Source organism: Pinus tabuliformis, chromosome Q (genome assembly GCF_031772625.1).
Source record: "Pinus tabuliformis cultivar Carrire ecotype Pingquan chromosome Q, CPIR1, whole genome shotgun sequence".
NCBI classification, from domain to species: domain Eukaryota; kingdom Viridiplantae; phylum Streptophyta; class Pinopsida; order Pinales; family Pinaceae; genus Pinus; species Pinus tabuliformis.
The window spans coordinates 1,245,629,628-1,245,638,643 of record NC_142296.1 but is presented as its reverse complement, the minus strand read 5'-3'; the positions used below and the strand labels follow the sequence as shown (position 1 = coordinate 1,245,638,643).

At 32.4% G+C, this 9,016-nt stretch overlaps 1 pseudogene; it reads right to left on the bottom strand.

The window, feature by feature from the left end:
- Window positions 1–2,555: 2,555 nt before the first annotated feature.
- Window positions 2,556–9,016, bottom strand: part of LOC149224328 (beta-galactosidase-like) — a 41,882-nt pseudogene continuing 35,421 nt past the window's right edge.

Here is a 9,016-nt window from a genome sequence, read left to right as displayed (position 1 = left end):
TGTCTAGCTTGGGAATTTTGTTTCTTAGAATTACTCATTTAGTATTCTCAAGATGTTTAAGTCTGTTGGGAAATTTAAGATTGCAGATAAAGTGTTGTGACACTCATTAAACTCAGACTTGCCCCGACCAAGACTGATGTCCTGTATGATATTCACATATCAGAGAACAACATCATATCTATTACAATTCATAGAGTGCCAACAAAGTCAACATAAAGGGAAACAATTGAACCTCAACTTCCTGATTGAACAGGGGCCCAATACGCTATAGTTCACTTAAATGTTCATCAAAAAAATTAAAATCATGTCAACGTGGAAAAAAATAGTTGGGTTTAATGTCTTAAAAAGAAATGTAAAAATATTTTTAGAAATATGAATAGGATAACCTTGAGCCATGAAATAAATGAGAAATAAGTAGTCTACAATAGTTACAAAACAATGGGAAAAACCATAACCAAGACAAAAATCTTGTCATTCATTAGGAAAAACAATAACTATTGCAGGGAAGAAACCTAAAAAAGCATGTCCACCTCTAAATCACAATGCAACATTATCCCTCTAATGGCCCCACATTTTTCTCATTGACAATTTATGAGCTTAGTAACAGGACTATTTATTTTCCTACAGGATCAAGGCAAATGGAAGAAGAGGATGTTGATATGTTTGCTACCATAAATGCAGTAGCTAACAAATTAGACAAAAAAGCCCAAGCAACAAGATAATGAGGGAAATTATGTTCACTGCTAAGGGAAATGGAGAGATAAATTGGGAAAAGACACTAGTTCATGTTAGCCCTGGGAAAAATGGCTCTGAATATGAAGTTACTAGGAAATGGCCTATGAGAATGAAAGGCCACAAAAAAAAAATATCAGTTTTAGGAAACAAAGAAAAGGGAAATTTTGAACATAAAGAGCTAAACACATCAAATTGTTGTGGACTAGAGAGAATAATTCCTTATTCAATTGGCATGTATACAAACCATACATCGATCACATGGCTTGATAATGGATAAATTGGATTTTGAACCAAAAGGAGTAAAGAAACATGCACTTTTATGTAATGAGCATGCATCAATAGTTTGTTGTGGGAAGCTAGCTATCAATAGTTCATGCATCATTTGAAGTCACTTTCACATCAGACTTGGATGCATTGGCATAATATTTTGCTGTTGCAACAGAGGAATGATGATGGTGATTCTCTGTTTTCCCTGTGAGTCCAAAATGTACATCAATAACTTCTACTTCTTGTTTTGAGATGAAAGTGGAAGCCCGCAAACAATTTCACAATAAAAATAAGTTAGAACTAACATAACTCGAGGTAAAAAGAGATAGAAAGATGCATTTTCTCCTAAAACATATGGAAACTTCTTCAAACAACATACATTTGTTATTTTTGATGGTCGATTCTTCATTCCAATTGGTTTCTGCAAGAAATTCCAAGAATGTTATTAGATTCACAAAACCACCATCTCTGGGAGAAGAAAGTAAGGATCCTCTCATGAAACAATTACAAACATACTATTGAGCACATCTAGATGAGCAAGCTGCAGAGGAAGTCAGCAAACATGATGTCCAACCCATAAAAATGCCCCACCAGGCTAAAAGAGTTACAAGAATATATTTAATATTCATCAATAACACCCACATCGCTAGAAAACATGTAAAGGCAAATCGTATAAAAAAAATTAGCACCACTGATAGAATCCCTAATGATGGTCCGCTATAATTTGAATTTTGAAGCTTTATAGTTGTTACAAGTACTATATAACGGAGTTAACTTAAATAAATGATATCCTAAATATTAGTCGATGATGCTAATACGCTTCTTCAATGAGCATTGAAAAAACTTCTGGAGGTGAATTGTGCGCTATGTTTCCTGGTATACAAATGTATCATAACCTGCAACATAAGAAAATTCCAATCAGTTCTTGCCAATGAAAATGATAGATATAATTATTTACAAAGGAAATGAAGCTTGAATTAAAAATGAAATATTTGAATGATTTAATGTTAATGAAGTGTTTTTTTTTTTAGCTTTACAAATTGGAATGTTCCCTGAATAATTGTCAGAGAATCAAACCTCCAGTAGGAAGCACCTTTACGAAGTTAAAATGAAATATCTTAATGTAAATGAATTGTTTTTTTTTTTTTTAGCTTACAAATTGGAACGTTCCCAATTGTCAAAGAATCAAACCTTGGCTAGGAGGTTCCCTTACCAAGTGATAAGTTTACTAGGATTAAAAGGAAAGGTTCTGAGAGTTGCTAAGGTAATGGGTCCTGAAAGGTTTTAAATTCACCAAGGGATGTTCTTGAAAGATTAGCAAAAACTAGACTTGCATTTGGTTTTAGAAGTAAAAATAGGGAGACCTAAAATATGACATGTTGCAAGTAAAAATATGAAGGAATGGAGTTAAAATATACTATGATATTGGATTTGACAGATCTATATGACCTTTGATATTTTTAGGGGACGGGTGATGGAAAAACTGATATCTTGAGGACAGGGAATGTACATACAGTCAGTGAAAAATAAATAAAATCCTATAAGGCCTAATACTAGACACTAAACCAGATATCACAAACAAACCCATGATATATTTCCCTTTGGAACATTGAAGATGAACCAAAACTTGCAAACTTAATGGCTGAATTTTTTTGTCCTTTGGAGCATTGAAGATGAACCTTTTGTATGTGTAATTTTTGTACTTGGTCATTACTCTCAAGATGCCAAAAGTTGATAGATTGAGAATGAGATTCAAATACATGAGAACACACACTATCTATAGATCTTCTAATGGGTGAAAGTCTAGAAGGATTTCCTCCAATTAAATCAAACAACACCAACACATTTCTCGTAGGTTGTAGCCACGATTGAGGAAAATGGTACCTAAAACCATGAAAGATTTTGATGTTCAAATAACCTCAAATTCCTCCTACCAAATTAATCGTTGTTAAGAACTCATATAATCCACCCTCAATGTGACAAATTTGGAGGAGCGCACATCATTATTTATAAAATATAACATTGATTAAGTTTTTTTGCAAAAAATTACAGTTCACTCACCATCACTAAGAAGATTGGCCACAGTTTGTCGCACATTTTTGAGGTCAGTAAGTTCCTTCATAAGAACATCCATATGAGCAAACACCTTTCACAATATATGAAGGCCAGTACCATCCAATGCTTTCCCCATTTACCCAATATTTTCCTTTTCCCATGGTGCTTAAATCCAATCCTAATGGATCTTTTCCAACTGGTGCATAAAACACAACTTTCACAACAAATAAATTTAGAATTTGTACAAATAAGCTTCGGAAAAATATTTCTTACTCAACTTTTTCCATCCAAGTATAACTAGAAATATGTTGCTGATACCAAATCTAGTTCCCACACTTGATGACCATTACCTTATACCATGTTAGAGGCTATTTATAAGGAATCAATACTCCTTTCATCCAATCAACAATGTTATCTCTGTTGGGTGTAGCATATGTTTGACTAATGGACCAACATTTAATTTTCAATTTGGGAGTTCATGAACTTCGAGATGCAGCACTGGAAATGTTAAAAAAGGACTTCAATAACCTACCAAAAAAAAACCCTAATTTGTCCTGCAAACATCAATCATTATCCACTCCAATCCTACAACCAAAAGTATTGATTAAAAGTGAAACCATTAAACACTAAAATTGAAAAACCATTAACAACCTTCTAAGTTCTAGAAAACAATGCATAAATTCTCAATTCAATTCCTACACTAGATTTGACTATTTTATTAAAAGAAAAAGAACTTGATCAATTTGGACACCAACTGCTTCACTCATTAACTTATCAAGCAAACTAAGATTTCAAATTAGATAAATAATCAAAATCACCAAAATAACACATGTTTCAATGCAATCAATCCCACAAGAGTGCTTAAGGGAGTCACACAAGACATCAAAACATTCTTGTATAATCTCATTCTCTAGTTATTTTGATTTATGCACTCAGTTCCTGCACCAGGAGAGACAAAACAATTCTTGTACTCTGTTCTTGTACTGGAACGATTCTGTTCTTGCACTCTGTTCCTGTACCAGGAAAGATAGAACAATTCCTATACTTTGTTCTTGTACTAGAATGATTATGTTCCTACACTAGAATGAACTTGCTTCTGCACTCAACAATATTTTATTCCTTAACTAGCAAAAACATTATGATATCAAGCCTAAAATCAAAAGGTGTGAAAAGGAAACAATGATTCAAATGAAGATAAAAATTCCCAAACCACCACATGGTTCTTCAAAATATAAATTGCAAAATAAAATGGAAATTTTATCAAACCTCAATGCAAATGTCGAACTCATATGCTTGAATAGAGAAATCACCTTACAAATATGTTTTACTTATATTCCCCTATGAAATATTTAACATTGTGTCTCGAGTAAACCTTTATATATCCTAAATAAATTGATTTGGATAGAAAGGTTAAACTTGTAATTTTCGATCCGAATGATAATGATATTTGATTCCTGTACTTAAAAACTTTAAGTAGACAAGTGATTATCTAAGTCAGGAATACAATTTAGATATGACAATTTCCACAAAGAAATCAGTTCCCTTACACAGTCACAATATGCATTTATCAGGGCGAGGAGTTCTTCCCTTCTTACTACAAATAAATTAATTCTAAACAAGATCTATGTTAATCATTAAGTAAGGTCAAAACAAATGGAATCCTGTAAAACCTTTTATCCTTAACTAAAAGGAGATTTAAAGGAAAACCTCCCACACCACAATGCTTGTTGTGCTTTAAAAAAAATGAACATAAAGAAATGCTTTCAATGTAAAAGAAAGAAACACACTTCAACACACAAAACCTCATATCTAAGAACACAACTACAAAGAAAAATAAATACACAAGAGATCATTCAATCACTCACACACATCATTCATAAGAAACCCTCACACCACTCACTTCCTATAATTAATACACAATATAATAAAAATGGGAGAACGAGCTGGGTTGGCTATGCCCTAGCAACAAGCTCATTTCCCTTCAAGGAAAATGCTTAGTCTATGAGAGCAAGATTAACATTACAGGAAATAGACAAAATATATGCATAAACCTAGCATTGCTGCTTGTTATTAATGGAAATATCAGTCCTTATACATTTAGAGCTCGATAGTCCAGTTCCAAATTGATTCGAGGAAGGGGAAGACCCCCAACACTTAGCTTAGCAACATGAGAGCACAAAGAATGGCGTTCTAGCTAGGCTTGGAGCCATAACTCTATTTTTATAATATTTTTACATTACAAGTTTGGCTTTAGACAAGCCAATCCTTTGAAAAGAATATGGAGATTAAATCCCAACAATATGCCATGGATGGGAAATCTAGTTCAACCATGATCTAATTGAATAAACACAAATTTGATATGAATTTTGCAAATTTGGGCATATTTTGGAATTCTGGAAAAAACAATTTTTTTCATAAAACTACCTCAAAGAACCTCATGTAACTCTTAGACCATTGCGAATCTGGGAAATCTATTTGGAGGAAACCTAATTTGTCATGTTTTCAAAAATAACCTCTCTTTTATTTTTCTTATTCATCTCCATTTCCTCGTAAATCGTGCAGGAAGTTGATTGTTTAGCTATTTTTGCAAATCTAGGTAAGATCCTAAAATTCTGGAAAATAATCATTTTTTATAAATTGCCTTAAAGACCCTCATGTAACTTTTAAAACGATGTGAATCTTGAGAAATGGGTTTGGTTCTAGATAATTTGTTATACTGATAAAAACCCATTTGCTCGAATTTTTGAGATTCGCCTCCAGCTAGACACAAATCTAGGTCAAACTTGGTCGTTTGAAAACTGTGAGAATTTTGAGCAGATTTGTTGATTTTCTTCTAGAGACCCACATGTGTGACCTGGGTGCAATACAACTCATGGGAAGGCATTAGAACATCAATTTGTACAATAACCTTCCTCGGTTTTCCCTGGAAGTGTGTCGAGATGTCAAATCTCCAAATTAGTTGCTCTCTAGTGTAGGAATCTTTCTCTTTAGTGCAGGAATAGGTCAATAAAAGATAAGTGCACCTCTGACTGTAAAAAAGGATCCAAGATAATTCCAGATGCATGTTTATACTATTAGCTAGAATTTTCCTCCGTGGAAAGCTTAAATGATGAAGTAGCCCACATATGCCTAGTGCAAGATCCCTATGCAATGCAGAAACAAGAAAATCTATATTAACAATATTTTAATGAGCATTAATCCTAGAAATGCATATAACAAAGGTAAAAATACAAATCAATCATAAATCTTCGCTATTGCATTAAAATAATGTAGAAAGAGTTCATAAACTGGTAAAACAAGGGAATAAGTAGGGCATCTTATGAATCAAATGGTGCATTAAGTACAACAATTTCAGGGCCTAACAATCTCCACTGGTGTTGGGATCCATTGATTCACCTTTCAATCCAATTTGCATGCATAAAGTATAAAGAATAAAATAACCTATATCAGACATGATGAAAGAAAAGATGAGATTATTCTTTAGAGAATTTATGATAGATATTTAGATTCAATACATTAATTATCTATTATTTTACAGTTCTAAAGTCTAGTAAGTCATACCCAAGGCCATTGAAATAATTTTCATTTGCTTAGATATAAAAAAAGTAGGACCTAGTTACTGCAAAATCTCAATGAGAGAACAAGAAAGCACATTTCCCTTGTTCATTGTTTTAAAAAGTAGTAAGAAGAAACCATATATTGCTATAACTTTGGTCAGTTACCTATTATTGCCAAATTATTATGACCCTAAACATTAAAAAAAAATTTCACCTTTGACCACTGAACTTTGTTGTATGTATAATTCTCCTAAAATCTCATTTCAAAATGTGAAAACCCTGTAAACAAACTATGATTGTTAGGAGAAAAGGAGACATAAGTTTGACAACGAAAGATCATAGTACTAGAAACAAAAAATGACAAAGGGAATGGCATGACATTGAAAAAAAACAGATTCTCATTAAAATAATTTTTTTCTCAGTTTTCCAAGTAATTGTTCATTTTGTCTTGAATCATCGTATTTTTATCCATGTATATCTAAAATAACGATATGCTTGTATTGTAGTTCATAAAAATACCATCTACAATATAAGAAAATAATAGAAAGAGGAAAGCTTCAAGTTAAAATGACCCTAACCTGATATGACCACCTTTGTAAGGACAAATCCTGTGTTCCATCCTTGAAACCACTCAGGGTTATTGGACCTAAAAATCCTACATTTTCCATCTCAAAATGGGGCCCAATATTCTTTACCACAAACAAAGAAAATTTTGAGTAACTTCAGAGGAAAAGTGTAACAACAAAATTGTATACCATCAATTTGTTGGTTTCTCTATTAAACAACAAACATGTAAAACCTAACTATAAAATAATTAAACTTTAAGCTACAACTTATAGACATAGGGATTTGTCAGTTGTTTGAAATCTACCCAACAAAAAAATAAAAGGAATGGAACATAAAAAACAACTTAAAAGGTTTTGAAGCCAACTTGTAGACCAATAGTCATACTCAAGAGAGAAATTTTGTTTGTTCCAACATTTAACATGACACGAGATGAAAAAATCACTTTCGGTTCCTCCCACCTTCCATACACTCTCCCTGAAAGCCTATAAGAAAAATTTAAATCCAATTTGTAGAACCCTGGAAGAAGTATAACTCTTAGTTCTCTATACTCTTGATTTGTTCTAGGAAAAAGCATCACTATCATAAACTAGAATTTCCAGTTATTTGATGGTATGAACCTTGACACAACATGTCGAAAAGTGTATAATTATAGATAAAGTTTAATGCTAAATAAGCAAATACCTGCAAGATCACCATTGATGAATACATGCAATGCATCACCTACTGACTGTACAGTAAGGAATGGGAGACCACCCTTCCTTTATAAAGGGCTCATCTTCATCAATTTCCACACTACTCAAGACATGATTTAATTAGTGTCTAGGAATGCATGAACCCATGAATGCATGCCTATGAATTAAAACTTTACATTTAAATCAAATCCAAAGGAATTGAGCATCATCATATACCCTTCCTATCAATTTTATGTAGGAAGCATGTTGAAAACCACAACATCGATACAGTTGAAATGAGGATAAATAACATATATTTTAGACAAACTATAAAATAGTATAATTACATGGGAATGCGGCAACAAATTTATGAATACAATGATTCATGATAGTACTCTTCTTCACCCAATTATGATTTACGAATATTTTTTTATTTTATTTTGAGTTTCACACACATTAAATGCATGGGCTAGCACAAGTATGATAAATGAGCAAGATATAATTCAAAACATCAGATACAAACATCAATCTTAACAAAGAAGGTAGTAACCCCGAATAATCAAAAGTAGCAATCTTAACATACAATTTTAAAGTTCAAATTTAAAAAGATACAAAATTCAAATCTAAGCATGCTCTTTCACAAGGAAAATCCACTATTTTTTTCAACTCTGACCACACTAATTGGCATCAGTCAAGGAAAAAATTCAATGAGAAAATAGGATAAGGAAAGTATGGTGTCTCACCTTGTTATGTACCACAAGTAATCAATATCATCTCTTGTAATTTTTATCTGCTCTAGCAAATCCACTGCAGTGATGGAATTCTCTTCAAAGAGGCAATATTTTAATCAATAGAATCCCAACCAAACCCTCCAATAAGTTCCATTTTCATTTGTGATGTTTGTATGTCAACCTATTGCAACAAGATAATCATTTTTAAGTAGATTCTATAGTAACACTTGCATGTATATTTGGTAAAATAGAGGCCAAACACACCTCAATATCGAAGGTAGAAAAACAATGCATTGAACTAGAAAGCTTAATGTTAGACACCAACATAAAATGTTGAATTAGAAAATAGAATAATTTCCACAGAATTTATCACCCATAATACCCAATCTATTAATAATTTAATATAATATCGAGCATGTGACATGCTACAATA